The 27,847-nt window shown below is 46.7% G+C and overlaps 1 protein-coding gene across 4 annotated transcripts in view; it reads left to right on the top strand.

Moving 5' to 3' along the window:
- The first annotated feature begins 790 nt into the window (after window positions 1-790).
- The window catches only part of ADD3 (adducin 3), a 139,574-nt gene continuing 112,517 nt past the window's right edge, over window positions 791-27,847 (top strand). For 2 of the 4 annotated variants that reach the window (XM_077455073.1, XM_077455070.1), the window contains exon 1: window positions 791-879. The gene's annotated coding sequence lies outside the window, so the exon portion shown is untranslated. Of the gene's footprint in view, window positions 880-17,666; window positions 17,784-27,847 lie in introns of those variants that run through there. The other 2 variants (XM_077455071.1, XM_077455072.1) reach the window with 2 other exon arrangements.

Raw genomic sequence — 27,847 nt, 5'->3', positions numbered from 1 at the left:
GCACAGTATATACAACAGTGCACTGCATTTATGACTGATAAAACAATGCCCCCCACATGTGGCTGATATCTTATTTCAGCAGTGGTAAAGCAGGAAGTTAGAATGATTGTATTGGTTAAAGCCGTAATAAACCCAAAAGCAATCATCTATTTATTGCAGCTTTCCAATTCTTAGATGTGATGGCTGCATTCGTTTTGTTTTTTATGCTTTTCTTTTTTCTTTCTTTAATCCTCTGCATTGTGTGAAAAGGCTTCTCTGATCCTCCCCTTCTTCCACTGTCCCCAATCGATCTGCTAATAGTAATGAACCACAATCAGAGGTGAGCATAAACTCCTCCTACGGGCTTTAACCAGACACTGATAGAAGTCACAAGACTGCTATGTACTGCTGATGAGAAAAGGTGTTTAGCAGTTTATATTTAATAAGATAATTGCATTGCCATGCTGTGTGTACTGTGGGAGAGCAGATATAATGAGTGCAGGTCCTGGGCTTAGTAACACTTAATGTGACTATGGGTCCCCTGCCCACACCAGGAACAACCCCGCTCTCACTCCGCCCTTCCCCGGTTAGTGAAGGGTTAATCATTATCTCCTGTTATGGTGGGTAAATCAAAGCCTCGGTAGAAGGGAAGGGGTTAACGATCAGGGATCGGTAGAGGGCAGTGGGCGGGGTCAAGGCGACCCATGGTTGCCGCTGGAGTTTCTGGGAGTTGCAGTTAACGGGACTCCGCTCGGTGATTGGATGGCGTTCCGGCCAATGTCTACCTCGACCACCTAGGGGTGTGGCGTTAGGAGGGGGCGGGGCCGGCCAGTCTGGAGAGCAGGCAGGAGAGATCTAAGCAGTGTGCGGGAGATCGGGGGAGCCGGAGCTGGATGATCGGTGAGTGCAGCGGGGAGAGGCGGAGGGTGAGGAGGTTGGCGGGGTGGCAGTGAAGGGTGACGGATGGGGTGGCAGTGGACGTTGGTGGAGGGTGATGGGGTGGCAGTGGACGTTGGTGGAGGGTGATGGGGTGGCAGTGGACGTTGGTGGAGGGTGATGGGGTGGCAGTAGACAGTGGTGGAAGGTGAATGGTTGGCAGTGGAGGGGGGTGGAGATGTGATGGATGGGATGGCAGTGGAGGGTGATGGGGATGGAGGGTGATGGGATGGCAGTGGACAGGGATGGAGGGTGATGGGGTGGCAGAGCTGCAGTGTGGGAGAAGCTGGGTCAGGCTGTGGGTGAGGGTGGGTGGATTGAGGGTGATGGGATGGCAGTGGACAGGGATGGAGGGTGATGGGGTGGCAGAGATGCAGTGTGGTTGAAGCTGGGTCAGGCTGAGGGTGGGTGGATGTTGGTGGAGGGGGATGGAGGGTGATGGGATGGCAATGGACAGGGATGAAGGGTGATGGGGTGGCAGAGAAGCTGGGTCAGGCTGCGGGTGAGGGTGGGTGGATGGTGATGGGGTGGCAGAGAAGCTGGGTCAGGCTGCGGGTGAGGGTGGGTGGATGGTGATGGGGTGGGAGAAGCTGGGTCAGGCTGCGGGTGAGGGTGGGTGGATGGTGATGGGGTGGGAGAAGCTGGGTCAGGCTGTGGGTGAGGGTGGGTGGATGGTGATGGGGTGGGAGAAGCTGGGTCAGGCTGCGGGTGAGGGTGGGTGGATGGTGATGGGGTGGGAGAAGCTGGGTCAGGCTGTGGGTGAGGGTGGGTGGATGGTGATGGGGTGGGAGAAGCTGGGTCAGGCTGCGGGTGAGGGTGGGTGGATAGTGATGGGGTGGGAGATGCTGGGTCAGGCTGTGGGTGAGGGTGGGTGGATGGTGATGGGGTGGGAGAAGCTGGGTCAGGCTGCGGGTGAGGGTGGGTGGATAGTGATGGGGTGGGAGATGCTGGGTCAGGCTGTGGGTGAGGGTGGGTGGATGGTGATGGGGTGGGAGAAGCTGGGTCAGGCTGTGGGTGGGTGGACGGGGTTGGTGCAGTGCTGTGACGGATGGGATGGTGCAGTGACGGTACGCAGTGTGTCGGTGAGATCTCTCTCTGTATTATGCAGGCTGGGCTCTCGGGGAACTGCAGTGCTGTGGTAGTTGGTGCAGCACGGTGGAGGACAGTTGTTGGCTCTGCTGTGATCCTTTCAGTGCAGCATTATTTTTTAGGACTTGTACCTGACATTGCAGAGAATGCAGCAGTAGGAGTGAGACTTGTTGCTGCCAGATCTTATCTCCCAGTCAGCTGGGCACTGGCAGTACTGAAAGCTGGAGAGTGATTTTGATTTGTCTGCCTTGGCATCCAGGTTCAACAACTATTTTTTGTGGGGTGGGAAGGCAGTGCGCTGGGACGGGGGGGGGGGGGGGGGAATGTCAGCCAATCGGAAGCCTCCTTCTTATATTAGATTGTACTAAACCTTTAATAGTTGTTGGCTACAGAACGTGGTCATAGTGCTCCTGACTATCCTCTGTACTGTTTTCCCTGGTGTTGTTGTATTCTGGAGGGTGGGTGTGGACTGTCTTCTTTCTGGCTCTTAGTCATCTTTTGATAAACTCTGATTGGTCGGCAAACATTCCATAAGCTTTTTGTTACATTTGTTATTTAAAATGGTGTCAATTTGCCCACGAAGGGAGAAATAATGTAACATGCTCATTTTAATGGTGGCCTTACCAGCAGCACATACTCACCTTGAATTTGCTACCCTGATGCTAAGTTGGCCAATGGGAGCCGAGAAAAATGTTTTTTTTTTTGTTTTGTTCCCCCCCGCCCTTCAAAGATGGCATTGGCCACTTGCGGTTCAGCACACATCGCGGCTTTGAAAGGGCTGCGCTTTGGAATTTACACAGATCTCCCCCCTTCTCCCTGGTGTTGGGGTAGTGAAGGGAAAATGAGACTGTACAGGTAAGTGGACTCCTGTACTTGTCAACCTGCTATTTTGCCCTGTTTTCTTTGGGTGAAAGAGGATCACCTGTTGAATCACAAATATTCCTCTTCGCAGCAGACCCGTTGAAGAGCCGCAATACATTTTTGTTACCTTGAGGGCACCCCTTTTTTTTTTTTTTTCTGAGCTGCCCATCCATACGTGGTACATGGGGTAGCCTGTGGGGTGTGTTGAGAAGGGCCTTTGACAGCACTTTCTAACACAACATTAAGGGTCCCCACCCAAAATTGTATGTGTTGCGATGCTTCTGGAAGGATGCTGTATTCAAATCTATATGGCTGAAGGTTCATTTCTGTCTTCCGTTGTGGTTGATGGTGTTGAGTTGGGGGGGGGGGGGGGGGGAAGAAGCCTCAGATCACAATGTTGGGGTGCAGCCTTGGTCAGACCTACAGAAGACAAAGATTTGAGGGTGTTTACTACTGATGATTATAAAAGGAGTGTAGTGTGTGTGTGTGTGTGTGTGTGTGTGTGTGTGTGTGTGTGGCCCGGCAGTGAGGGAGATAAATGGAATTCTGGGGTGCATTACTAGAGGGGTTACCAGCAGGAGGTCCTAGTTTAACTTTATTGACCATTTTAAGTTTTTACCCCAGAGGAACCCTTAAATTATTTTGTTCAGGAAAATCCCTTTAAAGACCTTTCCACTTACCACCAATAAATAGATCAGGGTTGGTCAGAATGCCAGGCTGCTAAGTAATGCATGCCCTGGAAGTTTCCAGGCATCAAATGGACAGTCCATCAGACAAGGCTCAAGGAACCTCAAGAAACGTCTTGAGGAGTCTTGGTTCCCATGATGCTCATGTACTCTGCAGCGTAGTTGAGCATCATGAGAAATGTTGTTCCAAAACATCTGGAGTACCAAGGTTCACCATCGCTGTTCTATAGAGGAAAATCCTTTTTAAAGACCAATTCATTGGTGGTTAGTGGAAATATCGGGGGGGGGGGGGGAGGGGGGGTCAGAATGGTACAGTTATAAAAAAGATTATTTGTGCCAAGCTATGCTTTGTTCATATTTCATGTCTGAGGTTTCCAAGCACTTTGTCTCATTGACTTGGGCAGTGAATGTCTATGTGGCTTGAGCCTCCAGGTGCTGCCCATGTAGGTCTATGGGGAACACAGTGGCCGCACGGACACGGCCATTCCTCCAAATTCGACAGGAGTGGTTGAGTGGGCCAGAATGCACACTGTCTGTGTTCGGGGTCCACTTACCTGCACTTTTTAAAATAGAATGAGCCACTGTTGCGTGCAGCCGTTGCGTCCCCATAGACTTGCATATGATGCCTGGCAGCTCAAGCCTCATAAATGTAGTGTTCACATATATGAGCGTCAGCGCCCCATGTGCATGAGGTTTAAAAGGTCAAAACTAACCCTAAAAGGTGAATGGGGTTCAGGAGGTCAGCATTTTCAATATGATCAGATCTAGAACACGGGGCCTCAGAGTAGCAGGAGCAAAGTTCAAAACTCCTTTTAGTTTATTGAAAAAGTAGTTAATGCTTGAAACAGACTCTCAGCAGAGGCTACGTTTACACATGCAGCTGGTTTTGCTGCCCCTCTGAAAAGAGATTGGCAACAGCTTACTTTTCAGAGTTGTTTGACAGGCTGGTAGAGAAATGCTGTTGCTACCACCACTTATTTTTGGAAATGTACCGTATTTATCGGCACATTCATTTTAAGAGGGAAGTTTCAGGAAAAAACTTAAATTTTTGTATTGGCATATAACACGTACAGGCTATTTGCACCCGATTTTCATGGTGAAAAAGTGAGTGTTATACACCAATAAATACAGTAAGTGGCGCGCCACCATGCTACAACTGCATGCAGGTGCAATGGACCGCTCGGTCTTTTTCTGCCGTCAATATCAGCTTGCTGGGAATTTAGCGGCGCAGTTGTGTTGCCTGTTTGGTTAGCTGAGCTTTCGCTGCCTTCCGTGCTTATGATGACGGCTCATTATGAAACTGTCAGTTCCTGGCCAGCGGCGGGGGAACGGGTCTTCTCAGGAAGGGTGGAGCGCGCTGTCTTCCCAGACTGTCATAAACGCTTTTCTCTGCTACCTTCCTGTATGCGATAAGTCAGATGTTTTCTGGAGTTCGCAAGTCGCTTTGCTTCAACCTTTCCCTGTTCAAGGGTCTGGGGGGCTTCATTAAAACCACTTCAGTACCGGGCACTTTTACCCCCTTCCTGCCAAGGCTAATTTTCAGCTTTCAGCGCTCTCACAATTTGACGATTGAGCAGTCATGTTTTTTTTTTTTTTTTCTCCAAAAGCATTTTTATTAAAATTAATTTGATAATCCTAAAGAGTTTTCTATGCAAGATAGCTTAATAATAGTGATGCACCGAAATTTCGGCCGCCGAAACATATCGGCCGAAAATGCCTTTTTCGGCAATTTGCCGAAAGAGAAAAACGACCGATAATGGAGCCGAAAATGGGGCGTGGCCTGGGTGGGGACGGGGCCCCGCCCCTGGTGACGCCCATCATGGGGGGTGTATAGCGCAGGAGAGCCGCCTCCGCCGCCTGTTTGATCACAGCGCCGGGAACATCACAGCTTTCATTTCAATAGCTGTGTGTTCCCGGCCGCGTGCCGTTACACGCAGCCCCTCCCCCTTGTCCGGGCACTTAGATAGACAGATCATCCGCAGGATTGGACGGATGATCTGTCTATCAAAGTGCCCGGACAAGGGGGAGGGGCTGCGTGTGACGGCGCGCGGCCGGGAACACGCAGCTATTGAAATGAAAGCTCTGATGTTCCTGGCGCTGTGATCAAACAGGCGGCGGAGGCGGCTCTCTTCCCTGCACAGGCTGGCTGCAAAATGGCACACTGGCTGCAATGGGACACACTGGCTGCAATGGGGCACACTGGCCTGCAATGGGGGATGCCTCCTGTACCACGTCCTCTGTCTCTGACCATCTCCTGTACCATGTCCCCAGTCTGACCATCTTCTGTACCACGTCCTCTGTCTCTGACCACCTCCTGTACCATGTCCCCAGTCTCTGACCACCTCCTGTACCATGTCCCCAGTCTGACCATCTTCTGTACCACGTCCTCTGTCTCTGACCATCTCCTGTACCATGTCCCCAGTCTGACCATCTTCTGTACCACGTCCTCTGTCTCTGACCACCTCCTGTACCATGTCCCCAGTCTCTGACCACCTCCTGTACCATGTCCCCAGTCTCTGACCACCTCCTGTACCATGTCCCCAGTCTCTGACCACCTCCTGTACCATGTCCCCAGTCTCTGACCACCTCCTGTACCATGTCCCCAGTCTCTGACCACCTCCTGTATAAAAATATTTTTTAAAAAAAGTCATTTTCGGTATTAGTTTCGGTTTTCGGCCTAGTGTATTTTTAATTTTCGGTATCGGTTTCGGCACCAAAAAAACCCATTCGGTGCATACCTACTAATAATTTAGTTTATTCAGCATGAAATGGAGCTTTGTTATATCGCATGAGGCTATATATTCTGCAATATTTATTTCAATTTTTTGGTAAACTCATTCAATGAATGCAAGCTGAGATGACATGTACTGCATTGATGCATCCACACAGTAACCATAAGATAAAAGAAAGTTCAAGAATATTCCTTTATCCCATTGTTTTGCAAATCTAAGTACACTACAAACTGTATGACTGAATCGTTTCTAATATCATTGTTTTACTAAACTGATGGCTTATTATTCTGAATAGAAAACCTTCATTTTGTTTGCAAATATTAAAGATTTTAAAGTGGTTGTAAACCTGTTTAAAAAAAACAAAACAAAAAAAACCTGCAAGACAAAGGAGGCATAGCGAGCCAGTATGCATAGCATACTAGCTCATTATGAATTACTTGCCTGAGATTGAAGCCCCCGCAGCGGTCCTCGTGCACTTCCCCGGGGGGGGGGGGGGTGTTACTTCCAGGTATCGCGGCTCCGGTGCTGTGATTGGCTGGAGCCGCGATGGTGCCATTTGCTTGTTTGCTTAAAGTGGAGTTCCAGTCCTCCAGGTCAAATTTATTTATTTCTTTAATGCTGCTGTCATTTGTCTGCCACATTTAGCTAGTGCCTATAGTGTATTTCAGTTTAAAATAAAGATTACCTTGTTCTCGGAAGCTGGCAGGGGCCATGTCCACTGTGGGCATCTGAAGCCCCCTGGTATCTATTTCCCGGACTAGGTGCAGCTGGATTCCCAGCATGCACCTCCCCGATCTCATGCCTGCGCAGTAATGTCACCACTTGGCGCTCCTTCATCCTGACACGTTGCTGTAGCAAGATTTCGGCAATAGGCGATGCGCAAAGAATCCTGGGATACATGACGATGCTATCCCGGGAACCCTTGCGAATCGGCTAGTGACATAATCGTCTAGGAAATTGGAGGCGGAAGTGGAGAACAAACTAATAAGGTATTTACAAGTACATATAAAAAAAAAAATTGTGAAAAGTATAAGCTGAGGGCATGCAGCGCAGACAAAGTTCAGAAAATGGGTGGAATTCTGCTTTAAGTGCGCATGTGCCGATGATGTCGGCAAATACAGGGATATCTCCTAAACCATGTAGGTTTAGGAGATATCCGGTGTAGTTACAGGTAAGCATAATTATAGGCTTGCCTGTAGTAAAAATTGGTTGTAAAGGGTTTACAACCACTTTAACTACCAGCAAAAATAAGTCCTTACATTTAAAGAGCGCCTTTTTTTCAGATCCATCATCGCAGTGCCTGTTAGCGGGCATCCACTCACCTGCTATGCGTCCCTCACCTTGTTGTGTCACTGCCGCATCACCAGCCGTCCCATTAAAGTGAATGGGACTGTCGGTGAATCAACATCAGGTCAGAGTAGGAGCTGCTGTGGGACAGAGATGACAGCTGCTATTAATGATTTAAATCCAATCCACCCTGCAGGTTGGTATCCCTGGTGGGCACAGCTTGGCACTTGTGGGTATCCCTGGGCCTGCACTGATTTACATCACTAAGGTCCCATATATATCATATGTCAATGCTACAGGAGACTCTAAGAGACTGTAGATGTTTCTGCAGAAGATTATGGGAGACTTGTGGTCATGGACTGGGGGGGGGGGGGGGGGGGGGGGCAGGAGATGATCAAAGACTGAGGATGTTACTTGAGACTGCGGCCATTACAGCCCCTTTATAAACTAGTCCTCCCACTCCTAGTAAGGCTCCATTCACACTTTCGTCACTCTTTCCAGGGCGTCTTTTTGGTGCAACTTTAAGTGCAATTTTGGTCCAACTTTCCAGTCTCTGGACCAAAGTTGTATCGCGGTAGTACAGGCTCCTTTTCCAAATCACTGTGACTTTAATGCCGCGCAAATTCAAACCCGCATTTCATTGCACTTTTCGGGGTGATTTGAAGGACCTCGGTTGCCCCCAAAGTCGCCAAAAGTAGTACAGGAGCTGCTTTTGGAAATTGGTGTGGTCCTGCCGATGCCGGTAATTGGGGTGATTTGACATGCCAAATTGCATGTGAACGGGGGCAAAGACTGGGATGCCATTAAAGTCCATGGACATGTAAAGGCAGGTGTCCCAATACTTTTGGCAATCTAGTGTATGGGTTGTATCTGTAAAGTAGTGAATGTCTCGCTTTCACCACAAGTGAATCAAATGTGGTCCTTTAAATTGGGCGCAGGAGGAAGATTTATTCACAGTAAAAATTTGGTGAATGTCCCATTTTATAAACCTCATTCTGTTGGGTTTAAAATGGAAATTTCATGCAACAAGTGGCCAGATCTCCCCCCACCCCCGTTCTCTGGCATCCTCCCAGCCGGCCGGCGGTCATGCTGGGCTCTTCTTTTCAAGTTAACGAGGGTAGAACTTTGATGTCTCTCCTGGGCTCGCCAGTTTCCACGCTCCCGCTACGCTGTGTCACATTTTTGTCTTTTGTCCTAAAATGTATTTAAATTAAACCTAGTGGCCGCACCACGGCGTGTTCCTAGTGACTTTAAAAAAAAAATAATAATAATTTTGGGGTTTGTGATGTGGCCTGTCACTCGGATGTCTTAATTGCTGCTACTTCTAATCTCCTTAAAGCTCCCGACAGCATTCTTCTTTAGGGACTCCTATTCCTGCCTTCCAGCTGGGGTGGGGGATGGGCAGGTGGTTGGTGTGTGTGTGTGTGTGTGTGTGTGTGTGTGTGTGTGTGTGTGTGTGTCTTTTTTTTTTTTTTTTTTTCATTGGATCTGCAAGTGTTAATTGGGACTTAAGGTGGGGGTGGGAGCTGTTCACATGTTAAAGAGCTTCTGATCTCAGGTGATTGATTATAAGGGAAACCTACAAGAGATATTGCTGCTGATTTCCTGGCTGCTATGGATGTCTTTTATGAATCTTGCTTTGTGGTCCAAATCATTTTGGTGGAGGGGGTATTATGGTGTGGGGTTGTTCTTCAGGGGTTGGTCTTGGCCCCTTAGTTCCAGTGAAGGGAACTCTTAAGGTGTCAGCATACCAAGACATTTTGGAGAATTTCATGCTCCCTAACTTTGTGGGAACAGTTTGGGGATGGTCCCTTCCTATTCCAACATGACTGCATACCAGTGCACAAAGCAAGATCCATAAAGACATGGATAAGCGAGTTTTGGGGTGGAGGAGCTTGACTATCCTGCAGAGTCCTGACCTCAACCCTATAGAACACCTTTGGAATGATTTCGAGCGGAGACTGTGAGCCAGGCCTTCTCCTCCAACATCAGTGCCTGACCTCACAAATGCACTTCTGGAAGAATGCCAAACATTCCCATAGAGCAGGGGTATTCAATTAGCGGACCTCCAGCTGTTGCAGAACTACAATTCCCATGAGGCATAGCAATACTCTGACAGCCACAAGAATGACACCCTGAGGCATGATGGGACTTGTAGTTTTGCAACAGCTGGAGGTCTGTTAATTGCATATCCCTGCCATAGACACACTCCTAAACCTTGTGGACAGCCTTCCCAGAAGAGTTGAAACTGTTATAGCTGCGAAGGGTGGGCCAACTCAATATTGAACCCTACGGACTAAGACTGGGATGGCACTAAAGCAGCAGGTGCCCCAATACTTTTGATAATATAGTGTTTCCTCTCTGGATTTCATAGGCAGGTAGTTTCCCATTGCTTTGCTTGGAGTATTGTGATGGGGGAAGGGGTGGGAGGTGGCTGGTCTCCCATGGCTAATCAGTCCTATTGTGTGGTGCAGCAGGGGGCTGTAGACTGATAAATAGTGTGTAGATGAGATCTCGCACACGAGTACTGGATGGGTCATGGGTGGCCATACACGGGCAGACTGCGGCTCGTGTACAATGAGAATAAAAAACGCACATTGCCCTCATGGGCGTTATCGCTCGTTTATGCCCCTTACGATGCATTGGAGGAGATGAACTTACTTTGGTGCAGCTGTGCATAGAAACCATCAGCTTCCAGGTTTTAGCCCCCCGTTCACACCGGTGTGACTTGTCACGACAGGTTTCACCCTATCATCGGCAATGGAACCCTTCAAATCGGTGCGACCCCACAGTGCCAAACTGATGGGGGGGGGGGGGGGGGGGGGAGAGAGAAAGCTTCCTGCACTTTTTTTGCAGTTTCAGGTGTGGCTGCATAGACATCTGTGCATGAAGTCGCACGTATAATCGCACTGACCTTTCAGCATCAATACATGGTAGTGATTACTCACTGATTTCTCCCCCTCTTAATACCAATAAATGCAGATAATTAAAATGCATCTAAGTATTTTGGTATTAGAGTTGATGCAGGAGCAGAGCAAAGAAAGCTGAGTTGCGGCCAGAACTGAGTTTTAGGGGAAATCTACCAATGGGGATGACTGTGAGAGCTGCCTTAAATGCAACAAGCGTAGCAAAGTAGCTCGTGTAGCGTTTTGTTGCATTGAGTTTTTAGTTTTTTCTTTTTTTTTTCATGCATTTTGTTTTTGTTGACAGACATATTTGGGCTACCATTACTAATGCAGCAACAAAAGTTAAACGGCAAGTTGCATTCAGAGGGTGTTATTACCACCGCTGAATGCGACCCATGCCCCTCTGAGACCACGGCACAATCATCCTGCAACCGCGAGAATTGCAGCATGGCGTTGCGGCTTTTACAGGGTTGAATCACACAGTGAGGAGGCGACATAGGGCTTTCTCTCCAAAAAGGGATCCACCACAGATTGCTTTTCAGAGGGGCTGGAAGTGAACATGCCCTTTGACCAGTGGTCTCCAAACTGCATCCCGGGGGACCGGATATGGCCCTTTACTTTATTGGTTCCTTGAGGCACTGGTCCTCCCATTGACAACAATGATGGTTCTTAATTCCCATCATTCATACCTACAATAGGGCACTATTGCCTTCACTGGCACCAGTGACGGGGCACTATGGGGGCCCCCCTTTCTTCACTGGCACCAATGACGGGGCACTATGTCCCCCCCTTCACTGGCACCAATGACGGGGGACTGTCCCCCCCCCTTTCTTCACTGGCACCAATGACGGGGCACTATGTCCCCCCCCTTTCTTCACTGGCACCAATGACGGGGCACTATGTCCCCCCCCCCTTTCTTCACTGGCACCAATGACGGGGCACTATGTCCCCCCCCCCCCTTTCTTCACTGGCACCAATGACGGGGCACTATGTCCCCCCCCCCCTTTCTTCACTGGCACCAATGACGGGGCACTATGTTCCCCCCCCCCCCTTTCTTCACTGGCACCAATGACGGGGCACTATGTTCCCCCTTTCTTTACTGGCACCAATGAGGGGACACTATGGGGCCCCCCCTTCACTGGCACCAATGACGGGACACTATGGGCCCCCCCCTTCTCTGGGACCAATGAGGGGGCATTATGGCGCTCCTTTCTTCACTGGCACCAATGACGGGGCACTATGGGCCCCCCCCAATGCACCCCCCAATAATATCAGTGATGGGGCATTTTCTACTCCTGCCCCCTTGAAGTCTGAAGGACAGTGAACTGGCCCTTTCTGTAAAAAGGGTTGGAGACCCCTGCCTTAGACCATTGCATGTTACATGAGTTGCCATTCACTTCTTGTGGTACTCCAAACGCACCATTTAGATGTGTACATTGCAATAAAATATTCTGACGCATTTTGGTGCATTGCCAGCTCATTGCTTTTATAGGGTGGCTAAACATTATGTGCAACATAACGCACATTAACATACCAAAATCAATGTAAGTGGCCCTAAAGGTCTCATTAAATTATTGCAATGCACATAAAATGGATTAGTGTAATGCAGTTCCTTTCCTTCTGAATGGCACCCAATACACCTGCCGGCAGACATGCATTGCTGCGTGATGCACTTACGGTGCAGTGAGCTGCCAACCAATGGTGTGTGAACAATTGCAGCATTCCCAAGGATTCCTCCTTTTTTATTGCAGTTCAAAGAATCCGGAATGCTGGAATTTGTAGTTCCGCCGGCGTCACTGCGCCGCTTGCCCGTGCATGACGCAGCAAAAAAAGCCAGCTGACCCTCCATAATCAAATCTCTGCTCTAATTGAACCCAGCCCCCGCTCTAATAGGATTAGGTAGTTTTCAGTAGCTCATCAGTGTAATAAAACATAATGAGTTATGATTGGTCCAATTTTCGTCCTTCTATAGCGGGCACAATCCCGTGTCTGTCCGACCGCTCATTATCGCAATTATTTTAATCTTAAATATAATTTTTTTTGGCATATGGAGGGGCATTATTTTATTTTGGTAATCCATCCTCCAACCCTGTCCGTGCGTTGATCGCTTTGCAATGTAAAGTTCGCTTGGGTGCGTCTGTCAATGGGGCGGGGCCAGCTCGGAAAACCGTATCCCGCCGCAATTATCCCTAACCTGTCCGTCATTAAAGTCTTTTCCTCCTAATGAGCCTCGCTCCTGTAATTGCTCTGTTTGATCTGCGGGTTTTTTTTGGCAGGAATTCCCCTCTAGCAAATTACAGAGATTATGTCATTCCGCGCATGTCATGTCACCACCGCCTCGCTGTGGCCTCCGGCATACATTTTCAAACATGGTGCTTGCGCAGTGGCCTTTGGCGACAGAAGGATCAGTGATGGGACAAATGGATGTTGGTATTATTGGCAACAAAGAGTATGTTTAAGGGAATCTATAAGGGTGTGTTGCGTTGACACGGTTTTTGTCGCATACTAATGTGCCCTACATCAAGGTAGTCCATTCATGGGTTCGCACTGTGCAGAAACCTAACACCCTCCCCCCAAAAAAAACAACAAAAAAGCCCACGCAGTGCGTTTATGCATATTGCGCTACGGTGGATGTAACGGTGTTGTGCTCCTTTTTTGTAGTGTGTGTTTTTAATAAAAACACACAACTTAGTGTTAAAAGTGACAGTTCATTTACTGGTAGTTCTATTGACTATAACACAGTGCATTTATTTGTGCACTTATATGATCCTACAATGCTTGCTGCCGGTGTTGCCAGTTGCGCACGCACGTCGTTTTTGATAATGCATTCCTTTGGGCAACAGTATGCTGAGGGTGTATAATTGGAACCCCAGTCAGGATTTTTCTCCCACCGCCTTCTCTGGGATTGTGGAGTCCAATCAAGGATTCTCCATTTTGTAGACCGTAGGGTCCATCCTGGTGTGGAGGAATAGGATTCCTGTGATGTCGATCACAGATGAAATTACATGGGATCTACTTTTATCAGCACACAGATGGGAGAATTTGAGCAATTCTGTCCTCGCCAAGATTGGCTGCTGTCATTGGCCGGCACAGTCCTGTCCTCTTCTTCAGACACTCTGAACAGATGACACCCTTGAAAAGGAGCTTTCGCTGCTGCTGACCATTCACATTACAATCTGTTTCTCCCCCCATTGATATAAGTCTGTATTCTCCTTTCTTGGCCTTCTCTCATCTGTTATCAGGATCCCACCCTTCCCTGTGAGAGAATCCAGATGAAGTATGAGAAATTGGCGCCGAGGTGTTTTGGGATCCTCTTGGCTATCCAGTCATTAGATAATAAACTTCTCTGAGCCGATAAGACTAGGCCATGACGTCTGACAGATGAGGCGGCGTTGGCAAACACATTCTGTTGTGTTCCTCAATCTCCTGTGGTGAGAAATATGTCCAGGAACTCCGGCTTATTCTCTATGTCATAGAGGTTTAATAAGAAAAACGTTATTTACCAAGTTCTACAACCAGCCATGTCTCCTCACACATGTATAAACATATTATATATCAGTGATGGCGAACCTTGGCACTCCTGATGTTTTGAAACTACATTTCCCATGATGCTCCACTACACTGCAGAGTGCATGAGCATCATGGGAAGTGTAGTTCCAAAACATCTGGGGTGCCAAGGTTCGCCATCACTGTTATATATGTTATTATAACATTGTCCTCCTCTCTTGTTAAAAGCTTTGATCACAAGAGTGGCAGATATATGCAAATGTCTGGTTGTCATCTGCCCTTTGCTTCTGGTATCTGACTCTTGGGGACATTTTTGGTGTTCTGTCTCGGAGCCCTAAACTTCAGACTGCCATCGCTCTGGGCCCTCAACTTCTTCTGGTTGCCTTCACCTCAGGGCACTCATCCGCTGGTTTCTTCCGGCTCAAGACCCTCAACTTCAGGCTGCCTTTCGTTAATAAGACTGTCCTTCTTAACCTCACTTTAAACTAAATGCATGTAAACGTGCAATAAGGCAAGTTCAATGCAATGCACTGGAGTGAGCCAGCCTTTAGAGAATCTTTCCAACAAGGACACCGACCGCAATCACACTGGAGGTGCTGACCCTACGCTACCTGAAACCTAAATCAAAAGTTTTGGCTTTAGTTGCATTTAAATAAAAATGTTTGGCTGGTCCTCCCTTGTACCCCAAACATGTTGTAAGTTTTTATTGAGTCAGGTTTTTGTATTGGTTTATTTTTTGAGCCATGATTATGTTTTTGTTTTTTGTTCTGGAGATTGGGGATGGAAACATCGAAGGAGCAAGAGCAGTCTGATGAGGTCATGTATGTACCTAATGAGAAACAAATGGCCCCAATTGTTGAGGCAGGCAGGCGAGGTGGTGACATTCAGCTGGGATGCGCTTTATTGCAATCACTTGCGGAGTACAGCTCCGTCACGTTTACAGCTCAGCTAATGTGTGGTAACAATTATACGCCCACGGCAGCTGGTGGGAGTCACTTAAAGTACATCTTAAACTCCGAATTAAAGATATGTTGTTTGCTGAAGCACTGTGTAGCATAAACGATTGCCTTATCGGCTCGGTGCTCCTCTCAGCCTTGAAGTAAGCAGTGGGCTGGCTCTTGGCAGGAGTTGTACAAATATCAAAATGCCCTGATAGGTGGATATCAGTAGAGAAGAGTGGATCTTCCCACTGTATTTGCCTGCAGGCCATCCTTGATACCCATATGTTGATGTTGAGCCTTCATGACTGAAAGGTCTGGGACCGTTGGGCTGGGGAGAAAAGGGCTAGATCTGTCATCTCCCAACTGTACCATTTGCTTTCACTATTTTCATCCAAAAATGGGGGCACACTTCCACCTCACTGACGCCAACGATGGGGCACACGTTATCGCCACTGCTGCCCGGGACCTTTTCTACACCCAATGGTCACAGTCTGGCCCCACTTAAGTTTGAAGGACAGTAAACTGGCCCTTTGTTTAGTAACAGACCCCTTAACTAGATGATGATGGATGTCCCCAGCCAGGAAATGAGGCTCTATCTGACTTGCTGTAGCTTCTAATGCACATTGTGAGAAGCTCAGTGTGCAGTGTAATCTGAATAAGCTACTTCAGTCCAGAAGCTGATTTTGGATCCCCCTCCAGCCCTCAGCTTGCTCTTCCTTGGATCAGCTGCGTCTTTGGGCCTGTTTTCTGTTTCCTGCTTAGCAATCGCAAAATACAAACAATTCAACCAATGATTACATCAGGGCAGGCTTGGTGTTGGTAAACAGAAACCACACGAATGCTGACTGCCTCCCTCCTTGAAAAAACGAATGAGAGCGATTATTATTATTTATTTATTTTTTTTTTTTTGTTTCCTTAAATCACGGGTGCCTATGGTCACCTAGTATCTTCTGTTGCCAGGATCCAGCAGCTATGACCACCTAGTGTCCTCCTTTTGGACATTGTGTGTGTGTGTGTGTGTGTGTGTGTGTGTGTGTGTGTGTGTGTGTGTGTGTTTTTTTTATTTTATACTACTGATGGTGATCAGCAGCTTATAATGGGACTGCAATAGTGAGGCAGGCAATCTTGCACGAACTGATGCTGGGGTGGGGGGGATTGACTAACTGCCACTGACCTCACCTGTGACACTAATACTATGACCCGTAATAATATACACTGTTACTGTACTAATGAGACTGGGGAGTGGGTTAACCTCTGGGGCAATCAAGGGGTGTAATGTGTGCTGATGGGGGTTTTTTTTTTTTTTTTTTTTTACATAAGATCTCCTTTTTATATTTTCTTTATCTCTGCTTCTGCAGAGATAAGAAACAGATTGTTGCCTGTGTACAGAGCTCTGTGCTGTGATCTGACACAGCCCATCAGCAGGTTCTTGCCATGATTTATTGGCCTGGACTTGCTGACAGACTCTTGCTGTGTACAATCGCAGCGGGTGGGCAGCATGGGCAGGCAGTCTACAAGTGGGTATAGAGTTGCCTGGGTCCTAGCAATGGAGGACGCTAGCTAGTTGCCTTCATCCTAGCAACAGAGGGCACTATTTCGCCGTAGCTGTCTGTGTCCTAGCATAAAAGTGTTAGCTGACTATAGCTGCCTACATCTTAAAAACAAGAGAAATCTAGGAGGCAATGTCTGCCTGCATCCTAGCAATGGAGAATGCTAGGCATCCATACCTGTCTGCTTACTGGCAATCTAGCACACTAGGTGGCCTTAGCTGCCTGGATCCTGGCAGCAGAGGATACTAGGTGTCAGGTAACCATCTAAACAATTAAGTAGCTGCCTGCTTACCTGTCTATATCTTGGCAATTTGGGGGGGGGGGGGGGGGGGGGGGGGGGGGTCATAGCTGCCTGCATCCTAGTAACTGAAAATGTTGACCATTACCACCTTTTGCTTTTCTAGCAGAAGACGCTAGGCTGCAGTGCCTGCCTGCATCCTAGCAACGGAGAACACTAGGCTGCCACCTGAGTCTTGCCCATGAAGCCTGCTAGGCAGCAATACCTGCCTGCATCCTAGCAATGGAGGGCACTAGGTGACCCTAACATCTTGAACCCTTGGAACAGTGGATGTTATGTAACCATAACCACATGCGTCTTAACAGAGGTTGCTAGACAGCCATAGACTCCTGTGGCCCAACAACCAATAAGCTGCATTAACATTGAGAGATAAAATCTAGAATTAAATTTGTATGTGCCTACGTTCCGCATAAAGTAGGCACAATTGTGGTGTTTTTATTTTTATTAATTTTTTTAGGACTTATTGATCTGTCTGTATATTTTAGTGGGAATAAACTGGTGAACCTTCCCCACAGAGTAGACTGAGGAGAGTTTATAAACTCCATGCCAATAGCAGGCTCCATTGCAGCCAGGCTGACCACTATTCCCCAGTGCCGTCCTGATTGTTAAAGTCCCATTCCCTGCAAAATTGCATGTCCAACCACCGTCTCGTCTGCAGGCGGTATCCTTTGTGTCTCACACCTGTTATCTGCGTGTGTGGCTGTTTGCCGATGAGGAGCGTCTAACAACCTTATCAGTGTCCCCTGTGTGTGCTCTGAATTCTAACGTGTTTGCTTTGGGATTGAGGACGTTGTGTACATAAGACAGTTCAATAGTCCAGCCTACCGGGCCAGTTGTAGCAACGGAACCCGATGACAGCCACCGTGTAGGCTTCTCGCCTTTCAAAGCGTTAGTAATGGAGCTGGTGAAATTCGGGTTTTATGTTTAACAAGACTCGTTATCAGCTGCCCAGTGATCTGCCGCAACTTGAGATGGCGGTGACGAAAGAAGCAACATCTGCTGTCTGTGGTGGTGGGTTTTTCTTTTTCTTCTTCTTTTTTCTTTTCTTTATATATTATTATTTTGAGTAGATCTTGCCGGGTTTTTTTTCTGCATGCCCCAGTGACTACTACGCCCCCCCCATGTCTTGTACCACCAGGTTTTAGCTACTTGAGGTTGGGGAATGTGGTGGGTGACCAGTCTGAAGACATGTACAGATTCCAAAGAGACGCCCCAGTGGGCCGATGGGACTTTAATGGATGTGAGGTTGTCACTGAGGTAGACCATTCAGTTTTTATTAAAATCCTCTCTATTGTACATATATGTATTAAAACCCATTCATGGGTTGTCAAAGCCATACCACTCTTATAAACGTGGGATTTGTGCTTCGCTACAGCAGCAGATTTGTTACCCACCCAATCTGGACGTTTAAGCTGTTGTGGGCAGTGCGGCTGTGGCCCACGTCTGCTCCCCCTTGGGTGTTCCAGTGTTCATGGAACTGTCCCTTGGCGGATTACCCTGGTTCAGTTGGCGCTAGGGCTGAAACAACTAATCGATTTAATCGACAACTAATCAATTATGAAATGAATCGATTACTATTTTCGTAATCGATTAATCGGCCAGTAACAAAATGGGGTTAAAGTTAATGAGTCTGATATTTACTAGATTGACCCTTTAATAGTAGAGTGGATTAGATATTTTGCTCCCAAACCATATAGTTGGTTATTTATATTTACTACTGCATAGAGATATATTTAAGAATAAATTGCCTTTTTTTTTATTTTATTTTTTTTAAGGTTATTAAAGCGGGACTGTACTGGGGAAAAAAATATTAAAAGCCAGCAGCTATAAATACTACAGCTGCTGACTTTTAATAAATGGACACTCACCTGTCCCGGGGTCCAGCGATGCCGAGGCCGATCGATCTCTCGACTGCTGCCGCCAGCATTCTAGGTGAGGGAATCGGGAAGTGAAGCAAATCTGCTTCACTTCCCGGTTCCCTACTGCGCATGCGCGAGTCGCGTAGCGCAATAGGAATTGTCCGCGCTGTCTCTGGGACCCGTGTGTGTCCCAGCAGACAGCGCGGCAGGACAGGAAGAGGCATAGACTCCCACGGGAGTCTATGCCCGGAAGTGGGTGTAAATACCTGTCTTTGACAGGTATCGCCATCCCCCCCGCCTCCCCCCTGAAAGGTGCCAATTGTGACACCGGAGGGGGGGAGGGTTCCGATCAGTGGAAGTTCCACTTTAGGGTGGAGCCCCGCTTTAATCGAAACTACAATCTGCCAACTAATCGATTATGAAAATAATCGTTAGTTGTAGCCCTAGTTTGCGCACACAAGTTCCCTGAAGAAGCAGAAGTGCTCTGTGAAACATGTTGGCACCTTATGTGTTAAGGAAACAAATGTCAAATGTACCGTTTAACTCAAAATATGAATCTGTTGAGTCACTGATGTAGCTTTAAGCCTGTATATTATATTCATGTTTTTAAGAGTGGTATGTATTTTTAACCAATATGTGCAATAAAGATTTATTCTAACAAATTGTACGTGACAACCTCACATCCATTAAAGTCCTGTCGCTCCATTGGGTTGTCTTTGGTAATCTGTACTTGTCTAATAGGATGTGATCAGTTGTCCCTTTAAGGGCCGGTTCACACAGCGAGGCGCGGCGAGGCGTCTCCGACTTGCCTCGCCGCGACCTGCGGGGACCTCAGCGGCGACTTGCAGAGGACTTCTGTATAGAAGTCAATGCAAGTCGCCCCGAAGTAGTACAGGAACCTTTTTTCTGAGTCGGAGCGACTCGAGTCGCTCCTCTCAGAACGGTTCCATTGTACAGAACGGGGGCGACTTGCGGGAGCGAGGCGAGGCGAGCCGTGTCGCCTCGCATCGCCTCGCTGTGTGAACCGGCCCTTAACTGGTAATCCTATAATCAGTCTGAAGACGTGTAGGATCCCTCTACATTGGACTGTTTTTGCATATATGACCAAGTATTACATTTTTATATTTTAACTTTTGGTTTTTCTAGTACTAATAATCATCCATTCTTCTTTCTTAAGAATATGTAAATAGAACATTTTTCCTATTTCTGATATGTGCCTGCTGTATCAGCTACTTGTATGAGATAGTGTGCTGTTCTTTCTTTGTGTGAAATCCCTGGCTTTCCTGTCAGTCCCTCCTGTTTTTTTATTATTATTTTTTTCTGACCACACTAGGCAGGAGAGCACATCGTGATCAGTTTTCTGTGCTGAGAACAACCCCCCCAGCTCCTATGCAGCTGAGAACAGAGGGAATGCGACCACATAAATATTTGCCTTTCATTTCTGTTGCACTGAATGGGGTGGTTTTACAGGGTGTGAGGGTTTACATGTACTTTAATATCATAAAAAAATTATATATATATATAATATTTTTTTTTTTTTTTTCTTTCTATGTGCGGAAATGTAACCACCTAATATTTTCACATGGCTGTCACTTTTTACGGGCTGAGAAATGGATGGGTTCCATCTAGTGTTTTGCTTTTAATAAACATTCACTCAGAAACCTTTCCTGTAAAATCATCACAATTTCCTGTTGAGATAACGGCATAGACCCAACCAGCAGGTCGTTTGAAAGGATTAGGGTTTTTTTTTTTTTTTTTGTTTCCATATTTTTCTGATATGTAAAAACTCCTTCCTCATCCCTCCGCCCCCCCACACTTTTTTTTATTTTTTTCCTTCCTTCCTTCAGTTAGGATGAGGCCTGCAGTTGGAGGATCCTTTCGTAAAAGATGATTTGGGTGAGGGAGGAAGGGTTTTGCCAGTGCAGTGCGGTGATGGCAGTACAAAGAGCGGGCAGTTGCATGAAATCTGTAGCGATGCCTCTTCTGACATGTAGTACAGCCAGGGGTGGCTATTAAAGCTAAACTCCAGGATAAGTTAATATATTCAATCATGTGTATTCCTCCTGGAATCTCGGTGTGCTTTGTGTATTTTTTCCAGATCTGTGCAGTAATCCAGTGCGAGACTTTTACTGTAATAAAGATCGCTCTGCTGCTCTCTCGCTTTGGTGCAGGGTGACTGGTCTTGTCTCCGCCCCCTGCGGTAGTTTTCTGCAGGCTGCCTATATTCGGTGGAGCCTACTAGGCCCTTCCAGTGATTATGTCACTGCTACTTTTTACAAGGCAATATCTGGGTTTACTAAGGCACTTGGAAGGCATAAACAGTAGTGGATCAATATCCTATGTGGCTATTGTGGAAACTATTTGCATGAGAGAAATTTTGCCTGTAGAACAGCTTTAAGGCCTTGTTACCAGGACTGTATTTATTAATATTCCTATTTGGGGGTTTCTGTAGTGCTGGCAACGAGACCTTATATGTACACATGTAAAGCTTGTGCTGATATTTTCATGCATCTCGCATACCTGACCCTATTGCCAACTGCTGTTAATCAGGGCTGATGTGTAAATATCAACAATATATAGCTATATAGGCGCCACCTCTGCTTATGCATTGTTATTTACTTATTGGCCCTGAGCGAGTCAATTATGAGGCGGCGGCGCATAAGATCCTTGGCTAATTCTGAAGGACTGGTGTAAATGATGCAGAAATTATGGCCCCAGGCGTAGCTTTGTTATCATTTTTTTTTTATGCCGCTGAAAGCAGCGCTGCTTTACCAAACTGTGTGGCCAGACCTATAGACTTCTATACTGCCGCTGCTCTCTACAGATGTCTACAAAGCTGGAACCTGTATGCTGCGACCACAGATGGGGGGGGGGGGGGGGGGGGGGTAGAGCTGCCCCCTCTTGTATTGGGCTCTATCAGTTCAGCACTGGAATCAAAAGGCGGAGAGAGGAGAGAACTCCCTTTATATGCTGTTAAGGGGGTCCGAAAGAGCGGACTCTTACTAATATTCTATAACCTCCTAGAGTTGGAGGGTGGGTGGCTGTCAGACAGGCTTCATGGGGCCCCTTGATTTCACATAGCGGTCCTGCTGTACATATCTCTACAGGGGTAGGAGGTTTAGTGTGTGTGTGTTTTTGTGTTTTATTTATTTATTTATTTATTTTTTTGTTTTTGTTTGTCGCAGGGTGGCGCTGTGGTCTGGCTCCCGAGAAATATACCTCTCAACAAAAGTCAGGCAGATACCATGTTATGGGTCAGGTGTTTGGGGGGTGTTTTAATGGTCTGCAACTGGGGAGCAGAAAAATCTGAACCATAGAGGAGGCATAGATGGCCAGTTACCAACCGCCTCCTATAAATTTACTGCTACAGGGTGGCACTGTGCATAGAATCATGTATTTGTGTTATTCTTAGTTAATCGCAGCTTGCCTGAAGAGCGTACGGTTTCCTGCAAGCAAAAGCGCTAAGCTGAGAAAACCGAGATTGAAACCAGTTCAGCTGGTTTTCTGCTCGAATAAGTTTTCCCCATCTGCTCGAAGGTCTTGGAACAGGTTTTCCTTCTTCGCAGGCCAGCGGTGTGCAATGTGAGAATGCGCCAGAGCAAACAATAGGGGCTGTGACACCCCTTCTTCTGGGATCTCATTGGCCTGGAAAGCAAGCGGTTAAAGGGGCGGAGGGGTGCCGGTCGTTCTATCCTGCCAGTCTTTGTATTGGTAAGCAAGGTCAAGTTTCTAGCTTAAACAAATGAATGCCAGATGTTGGGCTGGTGAGCAGAGACCTCCAGACTGGGATGGTGGCTTGAAAGCTTTTCAGGACCGGTTCACTAGAGAGGTCACACTCATAACCCAAATTGACTCCTTGAGATGTTTTCAGCACTGCTCTGTGCTGCAGTCATTGAGTACCAATTTGTCACACTTGGAGCCAAGGTTAGTGTTGGTGGAGAAAATTTAAACTGTGTGCATGCAAAAGCAATGCTGAGTAGTCAGCGGTGTAAAATCTGCAGCTGTGGGGTCATTCTGCTTGCGTCCATGACACTTTAGTAGAAGACCGCACATTTTGGTGCATTGTGACACCAATTTAGACTTGGTTTATACCAAAAGTTTAGACCGTTGGTGTCCCTGCGTTTTTCCCTTTTTGTATGTCCTAACAACTAACTTACCCCCCTTAACTTAACCCCGAGCCACCCCCACATCAAAACATTCTCTGCAGCTATTACCTTTTGTACTACCACCCCCTCCCTTTTAGAATGTAAGCTCTACGAGCAGGGGCCACCTGTACCTTTTTTTGTTTTGTACTGTAATTGTGTTGTCCCCCTTATAGATTGTAAAGTGCTGCGTAAACTGGTGCTATATAAATCGTGTATAATAACTAACTTCTTCTCTTATTTGCTCCCTGCTGATCTGGTAAATATACCATTTGAAAACGCTTTGTAACATTGGATCAGTGGAAAGGGATACGTGTTGATCCTACCGGAAATCCAGTGAGCTGATGTCCTTGACTCTGCCTTTTCTGCAGTACGATTAGGTAGCATTGGTTTCAGGCCACTCTGTGGGCTACCGGTTCTCCTTTCCTCTATGTGAGGAGGTGGCTGCTCTGTAGTCTAAACACATTTCCTGTCCTAGGGGGACAGCTATGCTCCATAGATTGGATATTGTGCCAACAGCGTTGTTGCCCTAGGACTGACGTTGCTACTGGAAGAATTTTAAGGTTTGCCATAAGGGAGGGGGGAACATGGGATGGGGTAGTGGGGTGACAATGCTACTCCATAGATTGCATATAGTACAGCAAGCATGTTCACCCTAGAACGGGAAATCTGTTGCTGGAAGAATTTTTTTGGGGTGGTTGGGCATAGTGGAGTGGGTATTGGGATGGACATGGTGGGGGGCCAGGAAAGGGGGTGGTGGGGTGACAAATGCTGCTCTATAGCTTTTGATACAGTTCAGGAGGCGTTGTCACCTTAAGACTAGAAGTGTGTTACTAGAATATCTTGGGAAAGGTTGGGCATGGTAGAGAGGGGGAACATGTGATGGGGATTGGATTTGGCACAGAGGGAGTATTGGATAGAATGGGAGGGGGGGGGGGTGGATTCAATAATCTTTCCTCCAACAGGCTCCTGACTGGTTCCTTTTTATACATACTCATGGCACCCTCCAGCAGCCCCTTGGAATGCTTCTTATGCCCCATACACACAATGAGATTATCGGACGAATGATCATCCGTTTTTTATTGCATGCCTATCTCAGATCGAATCTGATGAGTTTACTAAAGTCACGAAAATTCCCGCACGACAAAAAAAAAAATTCGGAAGTGATGTCATGTGTTGTAATGCATTTGTATTGCATTTTCGAACGATAGCTGTACTGATTAAACGAAAATCGTACGATCTAGCATCGTACGAAAAAAATTTCCGTGCATGTCCGATAGAATAATATCGGATGAACTGTCCTAATCGGCTCTCATAAGCTCTGTAGTAACGATCCGATTCTCGTACGATCGCTTCGAAAGCGGTATTTTCCGTACGATTTTCTAATCGTGTGTACGGGGCATTAGCTATAAGACTGAATAGGGCCACCACAGCACAAACTCGCTGTGAGCATACTTGCACATCAAGAGGCAGGTTCTTATTCATTGTTGGCACTGTGGATGAGCAATATGTCCTAACGACCAAGCTACAGTGCTTTCCTCAAGTAAAGTGAGATCATTGCTATGGCTGTGCTGTCTGGCAGTGGTGCTTGGACTGGAAGAACCAAATGCAGGTTGTTGCCTTCTGCTGTCATTCCTATGGCTTTTTCATCTCCCTTTGAGTTCATAACATCTATCTCTGAATGGCCTGCATAAGCGAGCTGAGATTTGATTCTGGTGGATGAGCGGATGTTGTCTTTGGGTTCATCATGGAAACATCTACAGGCTAATGGTCACTTATTCCCGTAATGGAATTATTGAAGTTCCTGGATTTTATTCTTGAAACTCGCTTAGCATTCTCCTCACGGTCAAAGTTCCGACCTATGTGCAGCACTTAGCTTTTATGGAGATTGCTTGTTCAAGGTTACTACTGAAGGTCTTCTGACACTTTAGGCATTTATCTGATGCTAAAAAACACTGTTCTCTACTGTTAAGTCATAGGATTCTGGCCTTGCTGGAAATAAGATTACGTTTTTTTTTGGACGTAATATTGCTTTCCTTTTATTACTGTTATGCTTATTGGCGCAAACAGGTGGGGAACACGTGGGTATCCAATTGTTGAAACTCTATGCTACCTAGCAAGGTATGGAGGTGTCTGCATAGTTGAACCTTGGCACCAGGGGAATCTCATCCTTGGCCAGAGCCAGGAAGATTAGTTTAACCTGGCCTTTCACTGGAGGATTCCTAGAGTTCGATGAAAATGTTGAGGTAAACTAGTAGAAGAAGAAGAAAGGGACGGAGTAGGAAAGGTTAGTGAGAGGATGCCAGTAAGCGATAAGGAGGCTAATGGGTGGGCAAGAAAAGGTGTTTGTGGGAATGGAGCCGGCCCATCTTGGTTGCCACTGTTTTGCAATACAATCGCTATTAGTGAGCCAATGAAGTCTCCAGGAAAGCCATGTGATATCCATGGAGTCCAATATTGTAAAGAATGGCCACCATTGTTTCTTGACCAGATGCAACATCATTTTTGTTAACTTGCATGACTGTTTGAGTTTCAGACCACCAACCTTTAGCCAGAGTATGCTTAGTCATCATGGAAATGAAAGTAAGCAGCTTGAATTGGTTGATGGTGTTGCCAGTTGGTTGGGGATTAAGATCTATGGGTTTACGGGAAAGCTGTACCCAGACAGTGTATGCTAGTTGATTGACTCCTATCCAAAATCATTTGATTCTGGGGTAGAGGTGTGTTGGTGTACCCTATGCTCTGCAACCCCTAAACAAAGACTCTAGGTGCCCTGCATGAATTTTTTTTTTCCTATAGGGTCTCCAAACGTCCTAAACAAAGGGCCGGTTACATGTCCTTCAGACTTTAGGGGGGGCTGAACTGTGGCCATTGGGAATGTAATTTTCCTTGGCGGCAGTGGAAGTAAATAAAGAATCTTTGGTTTCTGTGAGAGGGATAGTGTCCCATCATTGGTACCAGTGGGAGGAATGGTGCCCCATCATTGGTGTCAGGACAAAAATGTCACTTAATTGGTAACAGTGGGAGGAATAGCTACCGATTGTTGGCGTCAATGAGCAAAATTAATGCCCTGTTGTCAGTAGGAGGAATTATGCCCCATGTTTGTCAGTGGGAGGAAAATACCCGGGCTGCAGTTTTGAAACCACTAGTCTATAGGATGCCATGTACCATCCGATTTAGTCATTTGTAATTTTGCTCCTCTGTATGACGAGTTCAGCAAACCATGTAGATATGTGTCCCAGATTTCAGACCTTTGGTATGGCACAAGTTGCCCAGATCTTTTCCCCATAGGGAAACGCAAGGTGAAGGAGGTGTTGAGCGTTGCCCTCTAGGAGAGAGTCATAAAAACTTGGCTTTTGGTCAAAGGATTGTGGTGCCCTATGTGCTCCAAGGCGAAGGCTAGGAGAGTTTGAGGCTTTATTTATTTTTTTTATTTTTTTCTGCACCTTCTAAAAAAGATCCTGCGCAAACTCATTCGAAGATCCCATAAAAGCTACAATCCTGTTAAAGCCCCCATTCCAACCAAAGTGATTTTTATTGCATGTTGTCTGAAGAGCGACAATCCTCCACATTGATTCCCTTTTGTACCTTTTTGTATTTATTGGTGCCCATTCACATTCTGGGCCCCTTTCATACATTCGGACCGTTAGTTTGTTTTTCATCCATACGTTGACGGATGAAAATCAGACATCAATGCATTCCATGGAAAACGGATGACAACGAATGATCATCTATTTTCCTCCACTTCCGTCAACGTGTGTGTATGTGTGTGTTTTTTGTTTTTTGCCTAAAAACTGATCTCTACCTCCTAGCAACCTCACATCTGTTAACAAAATGGAGTGTCCTTGCTGGATGCGGGCCCTTTCTCCCATGAGAACCTCTGCAACTCCAATCTTGGCCATTACAGGAACCATGGCGGAGGGCTTTGGAAGGAATTGGTGGCATGACTCAAAAGCACCAATACCACAACACCATATAGGAAGCAGATACAAGGACGACCATGACCCATGATGTCATGGTATTGCTCTCCATTGGCAAAAACAAAAAGTGCCTGAAGTTTATAAAACCCCCTCACAAAATCGCCTGAAAAACGTGAATTGGGCAAAAAACATTTTTACAACCTCTCCAATCCCTATATTGTGTGTGTGTGTGTGTGTGTGTGTGTGTGTTGGGTTTTATTTATTTATTTATTTTTGAATCTTTGCTTGGAATATCAAAGAAACTGGAGGATTAAGTCTGTGGAGGTGTTTTGGCATTTTTACTCTCCAGCGAACAGTGAAATATCGTTTTTTGGGTGGACTGACCCTTTAGGGACGCGAAACGAAGGTTTTTCTTCGCTTGGCGAAGCATGTTTGTTTACAGAGCAGGGGCCCCCCGCAGTATTCGCGTCTGTAGTGGGCACTTCACTCAGTGAGCGTCTGTTTGTTTACCGATGTCTGTAAAGAGCGCACAGCTGGGGCCTCTTGGAGAGGCTTGTGTTTACCCTCCAGGCTAGCGAATCTCGCGTTCCCAGCCGAGATCAGAGAGCGGGCAGAGACCCTCGAAGAAGGTCAGCGATCTACGCTTCCCCTCACAGGAAGTCTCTTCAATGCTTCATTTCATGGCTTCAATCGCGGACAGCGTTTTTTGTTACATGATCAGGGCGAGAGCGACATCTAAACCAAAAAATCTCCGCGTTTTTGTTCCAGAAAAACATATTCTGTGAAAACGAATGCCCTGCCCTTGAATATCAAGCAGAACTGTACTAAGTGTAGTATACAGATATGTGATGGTTTTACTTGATCATAAGCCTGGTCCCTGACCTCCCTTTTTCTGAGTTGCAGTAAGACCAGAGGGCTTGGTCACAGACCCGCCCCCAAAAAGATCTAATTGGATAGTGACGGAGCATCAGCACAATAAAGTGATCATCCCTCTGTGAGTAGGTTTCCTTGTGTAAAGCTGGCTGTACATGAGTCGATATTCAAACGATATTTGACCAGTGATAATTGACAACTGTTGCATTGTATAATATTCAGGTACAACTTTCATGCAACTTCTGAGGGTTAACATTGAAGTCTATGGCCCTTGAAGTCGC

The sequence above is a fragment of the Lithobates pipiens genome, unplaced genomic scaffold, assembly GCF_037356315.1.
Source record: "Lithobates pipiens isolate NorthernLeopardFrog02 unplaced genomic scaffold, aLitPip1_a1.2 Scaffold_25, whole genome shotgun sequence".
NCBI lineage: Eukaryota > Metazoa > Chordata > Amphibia > Anura > Ranidae > Lithobates > Lithobates pipiens.
This window is presented reverse-complemented; position numbering and strand designations above follow the sequence as displayed.